General features: G+C 36.7%; 1 long non-coding RNA gene across 1 annotated transcript; it reads right to left on the reverse strand.

The window, feature by feature from the left end:
• Positions 1–1,368: 1,368 nt before the first annotated feature.
• Positions 1,369–8,678, reverse strand: LOC120349240. Its single transcript, XR_005570311.1, has 3 exons — positions 8,109–8,678; positions 6,665–6,875; positions 1,369–1,905 (listed from the first exon to the last, which is right to left on the reverse strand). It is a non-coding gene; the product is annotated as an uncharacterized LOC120349240 (long non-coding RNA).
• Positions 8,679–9,107: the final 429 nt, after the last annotated feature.

Genomic DNA, 9,107 nt, shown 5'->3' on the forward strand with positions numbered 1-9,107 from the left:
GTTCGAGAAAATAAGATTATTAAATTGCAAACTGTTGATTCTATTAAAGAATTCACTATGAAGAGATAGCAGACTTCGTGTGTCTGCAGCGTTATTGTCCAGGCGGCACAATGAAGAGCTGTACCAGTTATATCAACAGACTGATATACAGTGACGTCCACGTTATAATGGCAGTGTTTGATTAGCAATGGTATTGCTATCCTTGTCTATCATTCAACAAAGCGGATAACGCTATCTCTTTCTCGCTTTGATCTGTTGCCAAATCGTCTTTCAACAATGTAGAATTAATAACTAGTAGTTCTGCGAACAGTAGACCTCGCTCATGAATAGCCTACAACTTTCAAACTAATGAGAAGGGCCATTAAGAAAGTACAGTATATTGTGAAGATTTATCCATGTCATCTATTATTTTCTCCATTGAAAGTGCTAAAGACATTGTTTCCAGGGACACCGGACTTATAAATGTCTCTCAAGGAGGTACCTTCATATCGTCCCCATATTTACAATATTACAAATTTTCTAACAATTAATTATAAGAAATCGGTCAACTGACAGAAAAATGGAATATGCAGTAGGCAATTTAGACGATGAATCGTCTCACAGACGATAAAGAGACGGAAAATGATTCTAAATAAGATGGGTTTGTTGGTGACAATGACAGGAGGTTGCTAATAATGTTTTTCATGAAAAGTGGATTCAATGTTATGGCGGCTTGTTATGCCTATACAGAATGTTTAGGCTCACAAGTCGGTTTCCGATCTCATACTAAAACGAAAACAAAAGCTAACTAAGCTGTGATGTCTCCGGCCGGTTCGGTAGGTCTAGAAACTATTCATCTATGAAACAGGGAAATATCGTGTTGAAAAGGGAAGAAGAAATGGTGCAATCAAGTGAGAAGTTTTCTTCAATTAATAAATACAGTATGATTTGGAGCGGCTCAGACGTTTCAAGGTTCACCGCTGACAACTCTTGTCCACTATCAATAGCATTCAAACGATACCATTCATTCAATACAGCACATTTTAGAGCGGCACAATTTATATTAAAACCAGAGGTCTTATCAAAAATCGTTACACATACGTTTCTGCGCCTTGTTTCAAAGATCTTGTATACCAAATTTCATCTAAATCGGACAATAACTGTGACTGTAACTGCGGTACAAACAAACAAACAGACAAAAGCCGATAGAGTCGAAACTAAGACTTCAGCTTCGCTTCGGTCAATTAATTAACAAAATATTTCATCTTAATTGTGAAAATTCATTATGGAATTATTGAAAAATATAATGTATTGCTTAATAAAATGTAATTGATTAATTAAAACGAGAATTAACAGTTAATATTACATCAATAAACCTGTATCAGCTACCATCTATAGGAGGAATTGACAAGACTGAGGATCGGCAACGTTGTTCTCCTATATTTCTCCAAAACTGCCATTATAACGTGAGCCTCACTATATTCACAGTGCACAGACTAAGATGGGCAGGACACCTGATTCGAGCAGCCCCACCCAAGATGGCGATGAATGGGAAAATATAAGGAAGGAGACGAGGGGGGATGGATGTGGTTGACCAGGATGCGGCCAAGGTTGGAGTGCAGGGATGCGGTGAACAGAGATGCTTGGAGGAGAAGATTGAGCGAGGCTGTGACCCGTACTGGGTTGTAACGCCAAACCAGAACAAGTTTCAATTCATTGATAGTTAAGTAGTGTGTACCTTCTATTCTGATACGATTGTCCTTCTCCTGGCGGTCCTTGTTCTTTTCAAAATAGACCTTGGGGCTGTCCTCCTTCGTCTTGAGAATGTCGGCGCCCTTTTGCCGATCAGATGTCGGTGGATCCAGGAGGGCACGGCTAGGTACTGCTCCACTACGCTGTTCGCCTTCTCCTATATCATCGTCAGTGCTGCAACGACAACGTAGATGTATAGAGTGCCACCTCACAGATCACAATAGAATATAAATATATGTTTACATTATTTTGTGTGTTGCAGAACTGCACAACCAGGAGGCAGATTGCCGACTGTTATGATATTCAATCAGATGACCACCGCTTAAAATGCTGTCTTGCTCCAGCATACACAAGACAGGACCATTTCATTTTCAATTGGCAAAGCTGTTAAAACAGAAAATTATTATTCAAATATTGGAATAGAATCACCTGACACGAACAAACTACAATTCATTTTGTATTATTTGATCACAGAGTTATCTCAAGTCTCACTGTTTAGCGACGTTTACACGTTGGAAAACGTAGCGTTGGCGAAGCATATCATCATAGAGAAAATATAGCACATGAAGATATCCCAAGTCAACTCAAGCCGAAAGTCCTAGTAGTTGGTTTTTACTTTCCTTGCCCTATTACCATAGGTAAGGAAAGTATTGCTTTCCGAAAAAATTAAGGTCCCCCAATTTTCAAATTTCTATAGGTACGTTTCAAGGTCCCCTGAGTCCAAAAAAGTGGTTTTTGGGTATTGGTCTGTATGTGTGTGTGTGTGTGTGTGTGTGTGTGTGTATGTGTGTGTGTATGAGTGTATGTGCGTCTGTGTACACGATATATCATCACCCTATTAACGGAATGACTTGAAATTTGGAACTTAAGGTCCTTACAATATAAGGATCCGACACGGACAATTTCGATCTAATATAATTCAAGATGTCGGTTAAAATGGCGAAAATATTGTCAAAAACAGGGGTTTTTGCGATTTTCTCGAAAACGGCTCCAACGATTTTGATCAAATTTATACCTAAAATAGTCATTAATAAGCTCTATCAATTGTCACAAGACCCATATCTGTAAAAATTCCAGGAGCTCCGTCCCATCTATGCAAAGTTTGATTTTAGATTCACAATTATCAGGCTTCAGATACAATTTAAACAAAGAAATTCAAGTGGAAAAGATTGAGCATGAAAATCTCTAAAACTGATGTTCAGTAACAGTTTCACCTAAAATTTAAAATAAGCTCGAAATTCGAGAAAAGGTTATTATTTATTTCAATTGTAAACTGTTGGCAACTTTTGATTCTATTAAATCATTCACTATGAAGAGATAGCAGACTTCGTGTGTCTCCAGCGTTATTGTCCTGTCACCAGCTGGCTTGGATCTTTGAATAGTAGACTTGAGATGCGCGTGAACACCAGCGTCAGGTGATCAATTTTCACAACGGCAAGGAAAGTTGTGTGAGTGCGCCACACCAGATTTTTGGTGAAGCTATGTGACACTTGAAGTCTCTCATACTGTGCCATTCTTACACTCTAACCCTGCCAAAACACTAATAAATAATAGACAGTAGTCGACAGTGAACAGCTTGAGATGACAAGAAATTGAATTGATTTGAAATGTAAACGAACTATATCATGGGATATCTTCTCAAGCTATCTTCTCTCTTTGGTATTATAGATGTGATGTCGCTCAAGCTACGCTAGGGCGGGCGGTGTGAAATGGCGTTTAGGAATCAGCTGAAAATCAACCAATCGCAGAGCTTGCTGCGCTTCATTTGGCTTGGCCCTAGTAGTGATGTAGACTGAGTAACTTTGCAACATGCAGCAAGTTATTCATGATAGCAGGAGGAAAGTTGATATATTCAGCCTTCCTTAGAATAAGAAAATGTTTATTGTCATTGAACAAATCAATTGCAATAGGCGACAGAAGAGTCATGCCCCCCTGCTTCTCAAGTTGTATTAGGGCGAGACCATATCAGGCATTTTTGGAGTCGGCAGGTCAGGACGCTCTCCGACTAGCTGATTGGATTCACGCCTAATATGGAATCGCTCTGTCTTTTTTTGCTACATTATAGTTTTGAAGCTTGGCAAGAAGCAATCTATAGGCATATTAACACAGAGAAAAGATAGCATAAGAAGATATCTCATGGTTGTTTATGTTCTAAACTAAAACTCATTACTGTCGACTACTTACTATCAAGTTTTCAATTAGACTTATGTACTAGTGTTGTAATAAAAATGTGTACGGTACATGAAGAAAATGTGAATAGTGATCATACTGATAATAATGGGGCAGAGCCCCATAAGTACGTGTTATGTTGCTCTTGGTCACTCTGTATTAGACCTGTTTCTCCAGGTACATTCTGTACATAGACCCAAAATTGTCCTGGAGCGTTCATGTCGAGAATCTGTGTACAAGGTTGTCAAGATCAACATTTGTTCTTAGAAAACTTTAGATCAGCTATCAACCCAGCATCTAAGAATGGTGTATTTTGCTCTAGTTCAGAGTCATCTAGCTTATGGCCTGCATTTGTGGGGTCACACAGCCCACCTCAAACATCTACTGCTGTGCCAGAAGAGAGCAATTATAGTGAGATCCACATTATAATGGCAGTGTACGATTGACAATACTGTTGCTGTCCTTTTCTATCATACAACAAAACAGATAGCACTATCTCTCTCTCTCGCTTTGCAATGTTGTCTATTTGCCAGAATATTTTATATTCACTTTTGACAGAGACTGTACAAAACTGACCAAACAATTCTCAGCCGCCATTTTTTTTCTCCATTCTATCAAAATACTTGAGTACACAAGTCGTATAATTGATTTAAAATGTATTTTTGAAACAATGAAATAATTTTTACACATTAGGCTACCGTATGAGAAACACAAATTAAAATACCTGAAATGACATTTTAAAAGTTGATAACTAACCATCCTAGACTTCATCCATGCTTCAGTTAGCCTACCCGTATAGGTTAGACCTACTCGTACCGGTATAAATAATATTGAAAAGTTATTTAAGAATTAATCCATTGAAATTACTTATTTTTGAATAGGATTTCTATTATTTTAAAAAGAAATTGGAGTAGAATATCTACCAAATGACTTAATTTCTGTTGTTTTGAAATTCAGATTGTTGTATCACAGCTTTTTAAATTAGCCGCTATTTCAGGTTTGTATAAAAATAACAATCTGGGGCCAGAGGCCTGTTTCATAAAAGTTACAAGTCCTGTAATACAGGAGAATCACCATTCCAATTACCTGCTCAATATAGCCGATAAAATCAGCTGTTCCTGTATTACAGGACTTCTACATTTTTATGATAAATTTTTATCGGCTATATTGAGCATGTAATTGGAATGGTGATTCTCCTGTATTACAGGACTTGTAACTTTTATGAAACAGGCCCCTGATCTCAGTTATGAAAGCAAATTTTTGAATCAAATTATGAAAAATATAATTCCTTGATTAATTTGACATTAAATTATTATTTTATCAAGGAAATGATAATTATTATTAGATTAAATTTAATGGGATGAATTGAGTAACAGCTGTGTACAGTCAGTGGCAAAATGGAGAGACTTGGCAACGTTTTTCTCCTATCTTTCTTCACTGCCATTATAACGTGGACGCCACTATAGAACTATTATGTATAAGAATCAGCAAGAGACTTGTTGTAGACCTCTGTTTATCGACTCAATGTATTAACAGTATTAAACTTGTATATACTGTGCTCTGTTCTGTATACAGAGTGTTCTGAAAAAAGGAGCCCATAAGCCAGGGCGTGATTACTCACATCAAAAGATGAGAAAAAGTTCAAATTAGCATAGGTCCGAAAATTCTTAGTTACCAAGTTATACAGGATGAAAGATTTCGTCTGAATTTCAGTTCCCCTGCTGAAACGAAGCCCTACGGGTATTTGCTAGCTGTTAATTAAGATGTACAATTTAGTGTATTTTATGTAAAATTAACTGAAAAATTGAATAAAACCGTTTTCAGACCTGTAGCTACAGTAAATTTCAAGATATGTGACGAAATAGGCAAAAATTGGTCCCAAAAAGACAAGTTCATTTAAGGTTTGAAGCAGATTTACTATGTTGAATGTACAATAAACACAGCATTTTTTTTACAGAACTTGTAGAAAATTAATTTCGAAGAGCAATATGTGAAACAAGTCTATAATAGACAAATGCAACATTTAAAAAAATAATCCTTAAGTACATACAAAATGCATGAAAAGAGATCTTAACAGATTTTGTCTATTTTTCATGCGTTTTGTATGTAACTAAGGATTATTTTTTAAGGTTGCATTTGACTATTATAGACTTATTCTACATCTTTCTCTTCGGAATCAAATTTTCTACAAGTTCTGTAGAATAATATCTGGTGTTTATTGTACATTTGACATAGTAAATCTGATTCAAACCTTGAAGGAACATGTTATTCGGGACCAAGCTTCGCGTATTTCGTCACATATCTTAAAAATTACAGTAGCTACAGGTCTGGAAATGGTTTTATTCAATTTTTCAGTTCATTTTAAATAAAGTTGGCTAAATTTTACATCTTAATTAACAGCCAACAATACCCGTAGGGCTTCGTTTCAGCAGGGGAACTGAAATTCAGACGAGATCTTTCATCCTGTATAACTTGGTAACCAAGCATTTTCGGACCTATATTAATTAGAACTACTTCTTTTGATGTGAGGAATCACGCCCTGACTTATGGGCACCTTTTTCAGAAAACTCTGTATAAAAAAGAACATGTTTTCAGCGGTCCCAGATACATAGTTTCAATACACGATCCAGTCAGATGTTGCATCTGCCAAGATGTAAAACAGACAAATCTTACAGAACATACTTTGTAGGTGGTGTTAATTTCCTATCTTTTATCTTTTTCCACTGCCATTATAACGTGGACCTCACTAAATAGAACAACTTACCATCATAAAGATCAAACTTTTTGTGCACTTGACTAACGGACACGTCGAGAATGGTCGCCAGTCGACCGAAGACGCACTGAGTCAAGTCCTTCATGTCATTGTAGTCATGGAGCAGCTGCATTTGCTGTTCATTCAAATCAGTGAATGAGATTAGCTTGTTGTCAACGCCTTCTTCAACTGATTTCAAGTGCATCCACAGCTCACTAACATTCTGAAAATTACATAAATAAAAGATAAAATTGTGATTGAACGAACAGACTTTTTAAATTTATTCATTTAGGATATGGCTTCCAAGAGGAAAAGAGTCCAAGTTTCAACACCCAACCCCCTAGGAAGAAGACCCCTTGGGAGACCCAGACAGAGATGGTGGCAACAGGTTAAGACTGACATGGAGAGACTTGGAGCGACAGAAAGAGATGCTGAGGAGCGAACTACGTGGAGACAGTTTGTTGGTGCGGCCAAATGTCAACTTAGATATAGCTGGCCCTGGGAGTAAGAAAGTAAGTATGGCTTCCAAGACATCAATCAGTATTCATTTTCATCTTCACTTCTTCAGGATCATAATATGGGAATGATCCCTTGTTTCAAGGTATAAAAATAAACATAAATGGTAACTAAAAACAATTTATTCAAATACATATATCCAGTCCATTCAGATAGGCTATTGAATTTGGAGTTGCCATCAAGAAATCTTCTTCTGTTTCTCCTCTAAAGGCCGTGATTGGACACTCTTTCACTATGTGGCCAATCGTTTTCCTTTGCAAATAAATATTCGTTACAGTAATGCTTCCTATTTTAACAACCACACTATAAACATCTAAGGAGGTAGAGATAAGAGAAGCATTTTCTATATAAGTTACTACTTCGTATGCTTGATGATAGGCCTATATGGCGCCAAGTAGGTCATATCCAGGTACCGTATCTTGCCTCTCTTTTTCAATTGCTCCTAACCGTCACAGTGAGTTTCCTCAAGTGCAACCACATTAATATTGTCTCTTTTTAAAATCTTAGATAAATACTGACTCTTAGAATAACTAATGCTTTCAATATTCAAGAGGCAAATTTGGACTGATGGTCCAATATTTCTTGTCGGCAAGAAATCAAACTAGACAAATCTTGTCTTTTTAAAAATGATTTTATTTGAGAAACCATATGTTACAATTTTATATCTCGTGCAATAGAGAGTACCGTTCGCTATAGTCTGTATAAAATAAGTTGAAAATTTTGGCCCTCCATCCAAAGAAATTACAGTGTTGCCAAATCGTGTAAAATTGAAACTTTCTCTCTGGAAAAGTTCAAATTAATCATGAGATAAAGTAATTCACAGTATGATAATAAATTCAAAACTGGAGGAGAATTGGTGATTTTGTTTAATTTGACGAAATGTAAGTATTCAGAACAATTCTCAATCAATTTTATGTTATAAAACTTTTTAAAAAGGTACCTGAAACTCCTTTGAACCGATATCTTTTAGTGACTCACACCTGTTGCAGGCTGTTAGAATATCAGTATTGAGCTCGAATTTGTCTGAAATGAAACGAAAAATGGAAATCAATGAGTAGAATTATATAATTTTGATTGAAAGAGATCAATAACATTAATGGAACACATATCAGAGGCCAAGAATGAAAGTTTAAAGGCATTTAAACCAAATGACAGAAATATATAGTGGGGTTCACGTTATAATGGCAGTGTATAGGTGCGTACAGACTTACGCTATGCTCCGCAATCGACCGTCGAGCAGATCGATTGATGATCGCAGGTGGAGCAAGAGCGTGTAACAGAGCTCGAGCTCGAGCTTGGCAAATTCCTAGCTCAAACTAACCAATAGTTGCGCATACGTGGTTAACATTATTGTTGGATCAGTTACGATCTCTGTGTTAGCATATGAAATTATCAAAATTGATCATTAATTATTAAATCATTAAAATTGAATAATGTAAAATTATAGAAACATTTTTTAAAATAGGTACCACCTATTAGAATTGAAAAGAAAGGAGCCCAACACCCTACCACGCCTTTCAGCTCTGTTGCCAGATCGTCTTTCAACAATGCAGAATTAACAAAATATTTCATCTTAATTATGAAATTCATTATGAAATTATTGATAAATATAATTTATTGCTTGATAAAATATAATTGATTATTTTAAACGAGAATGAACAGTTAATATTACATCAATAAACCTGTATCAGCTACCGTCTATAGAAGGCATTAACAAGACTGAGGATCGGAAACATTGTTCTCCTATCTCTCTCCACTGCCATTATAACGTGGACGTCACTACAGTCTGTTCACCCGGAACCAATCACTGGCGACCTTCAATAGACCTGTGGTTCGCCACAGCAGCACCTCCATTCCTGGCAACTGGGGTTGTCATCTGCGAATAATCCCCAGTTTAGAGGGCCCCCTGAGGCACACCACAGCATACATCCGACGCAGC

Source organism: Nilaparvata lugens, unplaced genomic scaffold (assembly GCF_014356525.2).
Source record: "Nilaparvata lugens isolate BPH unplaced genomic scaffold, ASM1435652v1 scaffold8915, whole genome shotgun sequence".
Taxonomy (NCBI): domain Eukaryota; kingdom Metazoa; phylum Arthropoda; class Insecta; order Hemiptera; family Delphacidae; genus Nilaparvata; species Nilaparvata lugens.